The sequence below is a fragment of the Carettochelys insculpta genome, chromosome 1 (genome assembly GCF_033958435.1).
Source record: "Carettochelys insculpta isolate YL-2023 chromosome 1, ASM3395843v1, whole genome shotgun sequence".
Lineage (NCBI taxonomy): Eukaryota > Metazoa > Chordata > Testudines > Carettochelyidae > Carettochelys > Carettochelys insculpta.
In genome coordinates, this window is record NC_134137.1 from 69,714,789 (window position 1) to 69,729,887 (window position 15,099).

Sequence of the window (15,099 nt, forward strand, 5' to 3'; positions counted from 1 at the left end):
TGTTGAGACTTGTATTCTGCTATCCTCACTATAGTATCTAAACTCATTAAATAAGATTAGTAGAATCTGTCATATGTGGGTCACTCATACTCTCACAAGATGGAGAATTGTGTGGTTACAATAGTGTTTGATAGGGCTTTGTTATAAACTTACACAGTCTTGTGTGTTTATATTAGCGAAGGCAAGTTTAAATACATTGCACTGCAAACTTGGAATAGGTGATGGCCCTTAGTTCTTGTGCAAGCTTGTTCCACAGCCTTGGATCAATCCTTCAGATTCCTCTTTTTTCTCCATACATGAATTATATATTTATGACCATTCCACTGTATCTGAAGAGTAGAGCTATCATCTCAGCTGAGGAGTAGAGTTTTCATTCCAGAGCTTAAGGTGATCTTTTAGGGAATACCTGCACTACAGTTAATGACCACTGTTGTTCTACATCAGCTAACTGGGGATCACAAGGCTCAGGCTGGTCGCAGATCTCAGGTTCCAGCCTGACCCTACACTTAAACAGTTTTATTGCCCCAACCCCACAATCCTGAATCAGCTGAAACAAAGCAGTCAAACACATTTAATTGCAGTATAGGCACACACTTAGATATACTGGGCCTAGGCTACTAAGCAACTTGAAAATAATGGCCAACACGTTGCATTTGACTTGATTTTTTATGAGAAGCCAATGCAACCAATGGAGAACACCTCTGATATGTTCCTGGTAACCTGTGTGGCTGAGGGTATGTGCTGTATTAGCTGAAGTAACCTAAGATCTAATGTCTTTGTGCCCAGACTTATTGTATTGCTGCAGTTCAGAGGAGATCCAAACAAGATATGTACGAATGAAGTCAGATCATTGTCCACCAGAACAGAGGAGATGGTGGTAAGCCAAAAGGAGATGGAAAAATTATTACTTACAAATGGCATGGGGATCAATTAGTACCAAGAAGGGTGTCTAGGAATTATCACCTCTCCCTTCCAGCTACATATGGATTTGACCTGTTATAGGTATTTGTCTTCAACCAAAGTAGATTGCATCATGGATACAGACAATTCATGGTGTGTAGCACCATAAATCATGCCTGGGTTCTGCTTCAATTAACTTTTTCTTTATCCACGAGCTGCTTTTACCCAAGCATGGGCTATCTTGGTGGTAGTGGTATAGTTATATGTGGTGAATAATAGATAGAGCTCTGTGTTACCTACCAGTTGCTACCATATGGTTCTACCAGTTCACCTATTGACAGATACCTCAACAGCTGAGCTTACCATGAACTTTCAAAAATCAAAACAACAACCTTTTGTTTTGCCTCCTCCCAAAAGTAGGAGGAAAATGCCTGTTTTGATAAGTTTATTCTTATAATGTTTTGTTTGTTTTCAATTCTGAGAAAAAATTATGAGGACCTGATTTACCAACCTTATTTTCCCTCTCCCCCACAACTAGAAGCTTAAGACTGGAGTTTTTCAGTCTCTGACCCGCAACTTAAAAGTGTGTGAGGGAAAGAAAGAAGAGGAGTCTCCACATGGCTCTGCTATTTGTCCACCCTTGCTGAGCACCTACTTCCCAGTCTGCGTACTCTCAAACTCCTTTTTTACATTGTCATTTTTACATTGTTTCCTGTACCACAACATCAACTCCTTACTCCTCCACGTCACCATAGCCTTCAGGTGGAACAAAGACCATGACCTTACTTTTTCCAGCCTGCAACCACACAGGTAGTAGATGAAGTTAGTGAGTGATGCATCCATCTCATGGTCTCTCAGCTCCTACCTCCCATCTTCAAGTCTCTCACAGAGAGGGGAGAGAACCCTAGCAAGGGGGTGAAGTCATGGCATGGAGACCAGAAGAGAGGTGGGGAGCTGAAAGACCCAGCCAACGTATGTGATATATAGAACCACTCACAAAATGGTCAGAGAAGAAATCCATTAGCACACAAAGTGAAAGGAGACTAAAAAGCTCCACAGAAGAAAGTGAAGGCCTTGCTCCTCATTATTTCCTTACTCAGTTAGGCACAAAATGTTGCAAGTCAGTAAGAAAGTCTATTGCTAATATTGCCAACCTGAATGGAAACCCTCCTGGGATCCCACTCAAGTAGAATTTCCATCATGAGTTTGCCAGGTCCAGGAACTTTGGTTAAGATTTGAGGCAGCATCTGAATTTTGGATGCTAGTATAAACACATATTCAGAATATCTTGGAGCCTTGCTAACTACTAGTTATAGTGGAAATTGAAAGACTGAGCCAAATCAGAATCAGTGAAATAAAACCAACTATAAAATAGTGACATCTCTCTGATTTACACATCATTATCTGTAACTCTTGCCTGGGCTTGTAGTGAGAATTATTTTAAAGAGAGCCTGAACACAACATTAGATTTTGAATTTTGATATCTCCAGGAAGCTCAGAGAAGGTAAATGAGCTTGTAGCAAGCCCATATCTATATAGAAAGGATACTAAAAGTAATGTCCACCCTTCTGCATTTCATTTCCCTTATTGTAACGTTGTGTGGCAATAGTTACTTGCACGGTGGGTAAAATTCAGTGTAGTCTTAACTGTCAATACAAAGTATTAATTTTTAAAAATGAACTTATGTGTGTTTTTAATGAAGTGGCAGGAAGGTAGGATCTGTCAGGAAATTCTGCAGCGACAAAGCTTCTTGAAGTAACACATTAAATAATAATGTCAAAGATCTGAAAGAGTGAGCAGACCTTGCATGCAGTTTTCTAGTTGTAGCAAATTAAAAAGGGATTGGAATACTGCCAGTTGAGTGACTGTGGGGGGGAAAAAAGGACCCATAATAAGCAACAGTTGTAGTTACAGTATTTGCTGAAACCACCATGCATTAAATAATAATGAAAGCAGCAATCTCAAAATGCTGGCAGACAACAGAGAACAGCTGAGCTGAAGAATCTGTAAAAAGGGAACTTAGCCAGCATGTTGGCTCAAAGTAAAAAGCTCCATTTGGAAACCGAATGGTGAGATCAGCCCTAGGCAGAAATTTATGAAACAAAAGAAGAGAGAAAAGAGTTAATTCTTGGGCCTTATGAATTGCAATACAGGTAAATCTAAATCTATCACTTCAATCAAGAGGTTACATCAGAAGAAATTTGAAGGGCTTTGCGAAGATACAATTAATTAATATGGAAACAAAAAGTGTGGGCAGTGTAGATTACTCTAAGTACTAAAACACTGTGTGATTGAAGATGTCCTACAAGATGCTTACAGGAATTTATTCTAGAAGTTTATGGCACATTTATAATCTCTGTTAAAGACAAATGAACCTCATTATTTTTTATATTATGTACTGACTTCTGTCTTTCCTTTGGATTCAAGTGGGGTGAGCAAGAGGGGGATTGTGTCACTTGGGCAATGCACTTGCTCCAAACACTAGCCAAGGCAGTGCAGCATGTAAGAGGGAGCCAAATGGAGAGGACACTCCATCCTTGCCCATAGCTCAGTTCAACTAAATTGTGCATTTCAAAACTCACACAGAAATGTGTTTCTCCAAGCAAGATTAGATATCTCTCTATACAACCTGGAAAGGCTCAAGGCCAAAACTAAGGTCAAGAAAGTCATTAGGGAACTACTCTTCAGATATAATGTGGCTCACATTGCTCATAATGAAGATACATGACAGTCACTGATGGATTCTCTGTTCAAGCCTGCAAATTGTTTTCCCTTGACATAAGTGTGAAGAAAACTGTTGTATTCACTCGTTACCCCTCAGCAACCCAATGTCATTCTGGATAACAGCCCATTAGATGTGGTTCAACAATTCTGTTACCTTGAATCTACTGTCACCACAAACCTGTCCATGGATGAAGAACTGAACATCAGAATTGGGAAGGCACCTACGATTTTTGATAGACTTACGAAGCGAGCATGGAACAATCCTAAGATGACAGTGAAAACAAAAATACTAATCTCCCAGGCAAGTGTATTGAGTGTCCTACTATATGCATCTGAGACATGGACCATCTATTCAAACCAGTAGAAAAAATTAAACAGCTTCCATCTTTGCTGCCTCCAGAGAATTATGAATATCAACTGGCAAGATAAACCTTCAAATGCAGATGTCCTGTCAAGATCTGACATACCCAGTCTCATAGCAATCCTCAACACCAGAAGACTATGATGACTTGGTCATATGAGAAGAATGGGTGACAAACATCTTCCCAAAGAAATTCTCTTCAGTGAACTGTCATGTGGGTGGAGAAGAAGAGGAAGATCAAAGCTAAGATTCAAGCATATCTGCAAAAATGCCATGAAAAATTCCAACATTGATCTAAACTCCTGGAAATTTACATCATCAGACCAAAATGCCTGGCAATGATTGCTATGATAGAGCACATCATCCTTTGATAGTATATGTGCAAGCCAAGCAAAAGAACTTCATTTTAGAAGGAAAAGCTCTCAGGCTCAAGAATTTGGAAATAGACTAAGATGTGGTTATTGCAATCAACAGTGCAAATCCAATATTGGATGGATAAGCCATGAGAGAAGCTGCAGACTCAAACACTGCCCATAGATCCTCACCACTGCTGCTAGCAACTGTCTCTCAAGATGAAAAGGGGCCATAGTAGTAAACAACATCAACCTGATGCCAAAACCTATTGGCCATGTCTACACTACAGAGTTTTGTGTACAAAACTGGGCTTTTCTCAACAAAACTCTGGGAACGTCTACGCACAAAAGGCATTTTGTTGACAGAGTCTCAATTAAACAGAGCACTTCCCCTGACAGCATTATCCCTCTCTGCATTGAGGAATAATGCTTCTGTTGACAAGAGTTCTGTTGAGAAAAGTACTGTGTAGACAGTCCAGAGCTCTTTTGTCTACAGACAGGGTTTCCAGTTCATTGGGCAGCCCAGTTTGCAGAGCTATCAGTCAGCCATTCTGTCAAGAGAGGGTCAGAGTTGATTACTCTTTCAATCTGTTTTTATGTGTAGACGCAATCTGTCAACTGAAGTTTTGCTGGTAGATGTCTTCCGACAGTGACTTCTGTTGACAGATTGCTATAGTGTAGATATAGTTATTGTGATCCAGTTCTTACAGGAAGATTTGAAAAGAAAATCCATTAAAAAGAATTAATGGTTGAAAAATTTCCTCTCTGGGAAAGGAATTTCTGAAAAGATGCATTTGTACATTTGTTAGTTTCTGTCCCATGTTGTTCTAGTAAAGTACCAGACTCAATATTTGTGGTATTGGGATAAGTTCTGATCTCATTTTTGGCACTGTAATCCCAAAATAAGAGTATTAAAATGAGCAGAGTTAATTTGGATTTACATCAGTAAAATTAGTTTTTATGGTTATATGCACATTATACATTTGAATACGTAATATATATTCTTACCTTTAAAACTTGAGATATTTTCACTTACAAGTGGAAAAGGTTCCATACAGTTTTTTTAATAGTTCAATTTAAAATTAACCAGGATGCGATGGAATTTTTATGCTTGTACAATTTAAAAATACCATAGAAGTTTTGTCTGTCAGATTAAAATGAAAAAAGCTTTTGAGTGTAGATGATGGACTCACATGGTTCAGGTAACTAATTCTCCTTAACAAAATGGAAGTAACTAACTAACAGGTAAGTCCTGATTTACTCCATTGGTAGCCTTCCAGTGCCATCAGATCTGCAGTTATAAAGAACAGGATCCTTGTCTGACAATGCAGCTGCCTTTCAAATGCCCAGAAGAACGTGCTGTTATTCAGTCTGCATCATCTATGTAGGTACTTTCATATGGTCCCCGACACTGTAGTATCTGAACACCTGGAAGGTACCATAGCAGTTCACAAACAGAAAATTCAGGCACCCAAAGAATAATGTCTAGATTCTGTCACTCTTCCTGACATTAGGACCCCTTGTAGAGCATCAGCGTGACAGAATCTGACTGAAAGTGGTTTGCCAAAAGCTGAACAGGAAGTATATGACCTAGTCAAGACCTGGCCCCATACTTTCTGTGTTCCAGTCCAAAGTATTATGCCCACAACTGTCCTCCAGATGTTATACTAGCCAGAAAGCACAATGAAATTATCTCCATATAAGGATATGATGAACAAATATTCTACTGTGGGCTTCAAAATCAATTGCAATGGGAGACATTCCAAAATCCTAAGACTACATATATTTTAGAAACCTGTATCATTGTTTGAACAGTTGCATGCTGCCACTTTTGTATGCTTCTCCTCGGAGCAGTGCCCTCTTGGGAGGACACATTGCTACGTGGTACCTTGAAGCTGGGACTACATGTGTCCCCTCCTTTCAGAGGGGACATGTTAATGAAGCACTTTGAAAGATGCTAATGAGGCACTGACATGAATATGCAGCACCTCATTAGCATAATGGCAGCTGTGCATAATTCGAAAATGCTGCTTTCAGAATGCACACCTTTGGAGAGGACCCCCTGAACCCATGACTTTGAAAGCCCCTTCTTCCTAAAACAAAATAGGAAGAAGGGGCTTTGAAAGTCCGGGGTCCTTTCAAAAGACCCCCGTCTACACGGGCTGCAATAGTTACGAAAGCGGCACTTTCGAATATTCTAGTGAGGTGCTGCTTATTCATGGCAGAACCTTATTAACATCTTCCAAAGTGCCTCGTAAACATGCCCCCTCCGAAAGGAGGGGGCAGGTGTAGACACAGCTTGACTGTCTAAAACTGCATGCTATTCTTAGAACTCACGGTTTCTGGGAGTGATGTCACAGAAAATGGCACTTTAATATTTTGGGACTATATGAAGGAAGCCTGAGGGAAGAGTCAAATGAATCTTAACTCAAGACCAAAGAGTGTAAGACAGGTCAGGTTTGGGAAATAGGCACATTTAGCAAACAATCAGTTTTTCTAAATGGGGTTTGTATTGAAAAGGTTGACAGAGCCCTAACTGCACTAACATGAATGGCTCCACTGCAGTGTGTTTGTTTCCCTTTTTCCTTGTCAGTGTTGACTAAGTATCACTTTTTCCCTTCTTTTTCAAAGTCCTAGGTACTTGGAGAGTAAAGGTGTCACTGTATCAAATGTAACAGATATGACATTAGCAAGCCATTGATCTTGTAGAAATCAGTTTCAAGTGGAATTTCACCCATAAAAGTTACGCTCCAAAATATCTGTTAGTCTATAAGGTGCCACACAACTTTTTGTTGCTCTCAAAATGTAATTTTGACATTTCTTGGAGCTTATTGTGCATTTGACCAAGGTAATTCTACATATTAGCATCCCGAAACTGTACTGGTTTGCTCAATTCCAATACTCTGTGTATGTCAAATGTTCTGTAAATATAATATTATTTTTTTACAATGCATTTCAAATATCTTGCTTCCTGGCTACTATTTTAATGATGCTCATATAGTAAAAGAATTAAAATGTTTTCATGGCTGTATCCCTACTAGAAATCCAGCTGTCTCTGAAATCCTTAGCTCTCACATTCACAACCTTTTGAAGGTTATGACAGATCTCCTCCTCCTTTGTTCTTCTTTGTGATGTTAAAAATTGGATGCTCAGCCAATGCACAGAACACAGCACAAATAGCTTTGCTGCAGATTGCTACTGGACCATTCTAAACATCAGATGGCTTGAATATGTTATTATCAGCAAGCTGTTTCCCGGCCAATCAATTAGAAACTCTGATTGAGCACTAGGCAATTTATTGTAGGCTAGCCAAGCGGTCTGGATGGAGAAAACATATGTTAATTGTCCTTCTAGTTGACATTTAAAGGGCCAGATCATGTTCCCTCCACCTTGAGATTTGGAACATCCCTTTAAAATGAACTCAAACAATTCTTTTGTGGAGAGAGGATATGCAGAGATTGTGCTCGGGTGCTTATACTTCACGTATTATGGAGCTCAGATCCCTGAGCACTTTGTGCTATCATACATAGGTTTTAGAGGTTAAATAAGAAAAAATGTTGTGACCACAACCAAATTTCCATTAGGAAAGCAGCAGGGAAATCTATACACATTTTTAGAAATCTCATTGAAAATTCCAGTAAAAACTTCTGAAAACAGCTGAGTATGCAGTAGAAATCTTGTTTCTGTCACTAACAGAAGAAGTAAAAGACTCTTCCCGCATTGTCACTCAGATATTCTGGCACCACAAGGCTACAAAAAATAGAGGTTTTACTTTTGGTCATTTGGAGAATGTCATTTGAAAGTGTCCGTTATTCTAGTAATATAGTGAAGTGCAATGTGGTAGGTAAAGAATTTTGTGGGTCTACCTGAAAATAGAAAGAAAATAGGACTACCTGTCTCCGAAAGCCAGTAATTTGTTTGAGCTAAGGAATAGACTGACTGTTTTCGAAGAGATGGAAAAATAGCATCTATCTGCATTTACAAGATATTTGACTGAAATATTTTGGAATGTTTTGTAATATGCTGCTGTTCTCCAAACATTCATACGCACAGAGCAGAGTCTTGCTCTGCATATATTTCTATTGCTGGGACTCAGAAGACTCAGAGCTGCAAGAATTTCAACCACCACAAGAACTTTAAATTCTGAAGGAACAAAGGCTACCTCTTTTGAAAGTTCTGAGCTCTAAGAAAACACAAAGATTTAAACTGAGTATATGTTTTTAGACTGAGAAAATTCTATATCAACAATTTTCTTATATATGAAACCACCAGTCTTGCTACTTTCAGTAAGCACATAAAAACTTTATTATTTTGTCAGCAGCCAATGACCTCTGTCCAAATTTACACCTTTAACATTTAAATATAATGTGCCGGATATTCAGCTGGTATAAATCAGCACAGTTCCATTGGCTTCAGTTGAACAATCCCACTTAAATCAGCTAGGAATGGGCCCAATATTTCAAGTATTAAAAGCTGTGCACACAAAGAACAACAAGATCAACTTCAGTCATGTGTGAATTATGCTTCATTAAAGCATGAATATTAAATGTTTGTCCCCTGGGTAAAATATCTTGTTTTTTCAATCTTACTTAGTTCAAAATTTCATCCCTGCACTGTGGTTGTGCATGAACGTTTCTGTCCTCAAAGGAGCCTCCAAGAAAGGCTTGCCAAAATGGTTTTGAAATTTTGTTGCATTTTATTTATTTATTTATTTATTTATTGGGGTTAAGCCCACAATGTAAGTTTTTTTTTTTTCAACCAGTCCTTTTATTCCCATGAGCTGATGCCAAATGTAGGGCACCAATAGAGAAGCTGGTCTCCTGAAAAAGAGTCCAAGTCCACAAAGGTATTCAGGTGCCTAGGTGCTTCGGTTCCTGACTTAGGCACCTAAGTCCCCTTTTAGTCACACTGTGATCAGCAAAACCCCCAACTTGTCTGCCACCTGATCCTAAACTCACTTGTCACATGAAGTTTTGCATTAAATTTCCATAATGTGTCTGTTTTATGGCTCTGCTATTCAGTCTAGACATCTGAATACGTATACCCTGCCTCAGATGATCCATGAACTGGGTAAAGATACTCAGCTAGATGGACCTTTGGTCTGATCCAATATGGTAATTCTTATGTTCTTACGTTCATGTGAGTGTTGTAGGCGGTGTATTATAAAACATTTGTTACTCTTTCTCTCACCTAATTGATAATTATAAGTGGAGCAGCTTTAGTAGGACAGTTTGAGGGAACTACACATCAGAATATCTGGCAGAACACATCCCATGAGGTGGCCAATCCCTATTCAAATATCTTACCTGCCAGCATAGGCAGGACCTAAGCAAGTGGTCTTCCAGATTCCAGGGGAGTTCCCTAACCACTTGGATTAAAATTATAAGGGGCGATTTTCCAAGACTGTTGTGTGAAGTTAGGGGGCCTGTGAGCATTCCCACTGGATCTTGCCTTGGACATAACTTACATGGACCAGTGCCTCTCTGCTCCTGTTTTGTGGATCACAAACAGCAATAGACACTATCTGCATGAGAACAGTCAGGTTTAGCATAACCACACTCATAAGCATCTCTCATCTGCCATGGGCTGGCTTAGGAGGCTCTACCTATCATGCTGTCTTCTGTGGCTCATTTTCTAAGGTGTTTATCTCTCTCAGTGACCTTCACATGATGTATTCCAATTACTAGTTTAAAATAAGGAATAAAATCAAATTGAATGTTTTAAGGTTCAAGCCTCCAATGTGATCACAAATAATTTAGTATAGCAGAGGACTGTGAAAGAGCTGAGTGATAAAATCGAGAACTTTGTAACATATAAAATGTTTTAGTAAAGTCAACAGGCATTCCAATGTAACCATATACTACACCGATACTCACATTCTTAGATGAAGTGATAGAGAGATAGACATTTTAGTCTGTATTCTATCAAAACAAAAAGGGCAGTCATGTAGCCTGTAGTCATGTAGTCTTTAAAGACTAACACAATAATATATTAGGTGATGAGCTTTCATGGAACAGATGCACTTCTTTAGATCATAACCTTACCAGAACAGACTCAATATATAAAGCACAGAGGTCCAAAAATTGTTATTAAGGTTGACAAATCAGAAAAATTGTTATCAAGATTGGCAAATCAGAAGAGCAGAGGCATGGGAGGGTGGGGTGTGGGGTGTGAAAGTTAAGAGTTAGGTAAAATATCAAAGTATGTAAAAAGAGTCCTTATAATGGGTCAGGTAATTGCTGTCCCTGTTCAAACCGCATGTTAATGTGATGAATTTGAATATGAATGTTAGTTCTGAGCATTCCCTCTGTAGATGGTTGATGCCCTTTTCAGTAGCACACAGACTATGAAGTCTTTAACAGAATGGCCCACTCCATTAAAGTGCTGGCTGACAGGTTTGTATATTTGGAGTTTTTTGATGTCTGTTCTATGTCCGTTCATTCTTTGTCAAGGAGTGTTTGCAGTCTGTCTGTATATGGGCATTGCTGGCACATGATGGCATATACGATGTTAGCTGAGGAACAGCAGAATGTACCCAAGATTCTGTAATTAATGTGGTTAGGCCCAGTGATGCTTTTTCAGTCTCAGATAAAATGATGCATCCAAAGATGATCCATCCCTGAAAGAGGAGAATGGTTATTGTATTTTCTCTAACAATGCCTTTATGGTGGATGGACATAGAATCACAGAACACTAGGACATGAAGGGACCTCGAGAGGCCATTGAGTCCTGCCCCCTGCCCCAATGGCAGGACCAAGTACTATCTAAACGATCCCTGCAAGACATCTATCTAACTTGTTCTTAAATATCTCCAGTGATGGAGATTCCACAACCTCCCTTGGCAATTTATTCTGCTGTTTGACCACCCTGACAGTTAGGAACTTTCTGCTAATATTCAACCTAAACCTCCCTTACTGCAGTTTAAGTCCATTGCCTCTTGTTCTATCCTCAGACATGCCTCATTTCAAATTAGCATGTTACCATTTTAGAAATCGATTATGATAATACCCCTTAATTAATTAACTTTAAACTCACTTTTTATCATCCCTGTCTCTATGCTATCAAAATTAAATGTCTTCTACCTCCCATTGGCTATTTAACACTGAACAGCATCTTAATATCATACCAATAACAATCAATATAGATTACATTTTCCAAAAAAAGTAATATTTAACAAAAAATAACACTTGTAAAAATCAGTTAGAAATGAAAACATGTTTACAAAATAACTGAAGTCTATGCCCTAACTTGTTTAAAACTTGCCTGCAAATACCCTCACTTTAGTCATATTTTATCAGGCTTTAATTGCTGTTGACAAATCTATGTTTAGGAAATAAATGGTAAGGCCTATTTTCATTTCAATACATGTCTATATAGACATAAACAAGCAACATAGCCCTATAAGCTACATCTTCAAGCATTGCAATGGTGCTTAGGCTTCCAGGTGAGCCATTGTGGACTGCAGTGGTGTTCTTGTGATTTTTTAGGTGATTAACTTCTGTGGTCTGGTGGAAAGATTGAGCAAAAGCATACTGGTGTCATTTCTAGCCAAGTTGAATTCATCTTGTGTTAGACAAGCTGTTGGATGTGAACTGAGCCAACAACCTACCCTGCCACTGGATGAGAGGGGATGAAGTATCCTCTCAGGCTATGTCTACACTACAGAAGTCTGTAGATAGAAGTTACTCTTCAAAAGATATCTTCCGACTAAATGTCTTTTCGACAGATTGCAGCCTCACATGAAAGTTGATCGCTCTGTCAATCCGCTCTGTTGATAGAGAGTGACTGAACTGTCCATCCACTCTCTCAACAGAATGGCCAACCAGAAGCACAGCAGATAGGGCTTCTCGGTGTCCCAGAAGCACTGTCTGTCAAGAGAGGGTTCCCCAGAGTGTCCCCAGATTCTGTCAACAGATTCAGTCAAGAAATGCATTCTACCTCCTGGGTGAATGTTCTGTCGATTTACTACAAACAGAATGCATTTGTAATGTGGATACTCTGCAAGTTTTGTTGACAAAATGCCAGTCAACAAAACTCTCTAGTATAGAAGTAGCCCAAAAGGCCTGTGGCTGGACAGCATGGAAGAGATTAGAATCCGTGTTTATCTTCTACCTCAGTGTTTGAATACTGACTGAAACAGTCCCTGTTGGACTTTTAAGACAGGCTATACATCCACATTTTGTATATGAGCCCCATCTCTACTGTGATTCAGTCTAAGGACATTTCTACACTATAGAGTCTTGGCTGATACAGCCATGCAGGCATACCCCTGGCAATGGAGCCCTTTTGAACAGATACCAGCCTTAATGCTGGCAGAGTTAAATCATCTCCCTGGAGGACATTGGCTAAGCTGAAAGAAGCACTTTTCTCAAAAGTTTTATCTACACTTGAGGTTTTGCCAGCCTAATCATGTAGTATACTGGGATTGATTTTTTTACCTCCATGATTCTAGCCAATAGAGCTATGCCAGAAAAAACTTCAGAGTGTAGATCAGATCTGTCTGATTAATCTTGCAACAGCTATCTGTTTGCTCAAGTTTATCAACACAACCAAAGTCAAGGACAAAAACTATTCATAAAGGCCATGTAGTAACAGAGGTATCTGAGTTAGTCTGCGCTCCAACAAAACAAAACAGCAGAAATGTAGCACTTTCAAGACTAACAAAACAATTTATTGGTGATGAACTTCTGTGGGACAGAGCCTCTTCATCAGATCAATTTCATTTCCAATACACTGACATTTATAAGTACTGAAGACAAAAAATATTGCAATAAAAACTGACAAATCAAGTACATAGGACCCAAAGAGGAGGCAGGGGAGGGGGGATGTTAAGTGTCCTTACACTACCGTACTCTGTCGACAGAAGTCATTGTTGGAAGAGATTTTCTGACAAAACTTCTGTCAGTAGAATGCATCCACACACAAAAGCCAATCGGAAGAGTGCTCAACTCAGCCAACAGAGCAGCTGGACTGACTAGCTGCTCTCTCAGCAAAACAGCCATCCAGAAGCACAGCAGACAGGGCTGCCCATTGTTCAGGATGCCCTGACTGTCAAGGGCAGGCCCCCATCCCATAGTATCCACACAGCTTTCCTCTTGACAGAATCTGTTGACAGCAGCATCATGCCTTATGGCTGAAAGACAGAACCCTTCCTGCAACAGAGCTGAATTTTGCTGACAAATGGTCAACAAAATGAATTTTGTGTGTGGATGTTCTACCAGTTTTGTAGACAAAACTGGGGTTTTGTTGGCAAAACTCGCTGGAGTAACTGTAGCCAAACAGAGCCTCTTATGTATGTCTACATTACAGCTGGGAGCAAGCTGGAACATAGAAATAATTTTGAACAGAATTGTTCTAGTCTGGCATGAATTAGTACACGAAATTTACCAGCCTGCACATTGTGGTTCAGTTGGCAAGTCAGGCTCTGAAGCCCAGCACACCACTGGGGTCTGAGCATGTCCAAATCTCTGCCAAGGCCACAGTCTGCACACTGTTCTTATTTTTTTTAAAATATTTACTTATTTATTTTAGTGTGCTGGATGTATAACACATTTAGTCTGTGTAGGGTGAGTCTGTATAATAAGGCTGACTCCTAGCTTCAGTGTATGCACACACCTAAAATTGGGTAATTGTATATGTCAGAATCTACTATGAAAATTCCATTGACAGCTGCCATGCAGGTACAATTTACCTTCTTCACCACTTAGATACCAATTAATGCTACAGAGAGGCTTTCAAGTTAAGATCAGTAGGAGTTTTTCCATTCACCTCAGCAGGAGTACAATTAGGCCCTAATTAGTAAATGTGGTAATGAAAACCTAAAACGACAAAAGAAAAGCCGAGAGAGATATTAAAGTGAGTTTCATTTGAGAGTTTTCCCCTGCACTGCAGTGTCTCTTTAACAAGTAATTGAAGGCTGCATGTTTGTGTGTATGGGGGTTTGTGCCTGTTGCTATGTGTACATGCATATCTTCTGGGAACAGCAGACCAAACTCCTTTCCACTAATCTTGGCTGGAAAAAAAGAATAATTTAGTTTGTGCTTGGTAGGTGCATTCTGAGCCCCTGAGGTTTTGGAACAAGCACCATGCAAAGTACAAAACAATTTAGGGGTGTGCTAAGTGTTATGTGCATTTTACCAGCTTTGGTTTTTGGAAGCATTTCATATAAATGGAATGAATAATTTAGTGGGTGCCTCAGCATGCACCTCTTGCACCACTGAGCTTTTGGAACACTTTCATACAGGAAAAAATGCTGCGGGTGCTTGCCTTGCTGTTCTGATATTTTACCTTGCTTGTATTTCAATTACTTCTCAAGAGCGAGCTCTCTTCCTGTTTCAGAACCAAATTAAGCTGTATTTGCTGTTTATTTGTTTTGTTATTAGAAATGAAATTGGGGAATGGGAAAGAGAAGAACATACTTCATATATTTTGTAATAATAATCTTAGATGTTAAATATCAACCTAAATCTTTTTCTCCCTTTTATCTCTTATGTACAAACTCATGTTCATGCTGGTTGTTTTAGTCCACACTGGAACAGCACAAAAAAATCCAATGACACTGACCAGTTAGGCTGGGTTTTCAACTATTTTGTTTTTCCAGAGCAGGGTTAAGAAGTGGCATTATGCCCCACCCCACAGTTTCTCCCTCCTGCATTCATATACGTGCATATCCTGATTCCCCTTTTTCTCCTATCATCTACATTCACCCCTGACTCCACACCCCATTTCCCCCTCCACCCACTTCTCTGAGGGGATCTTGTG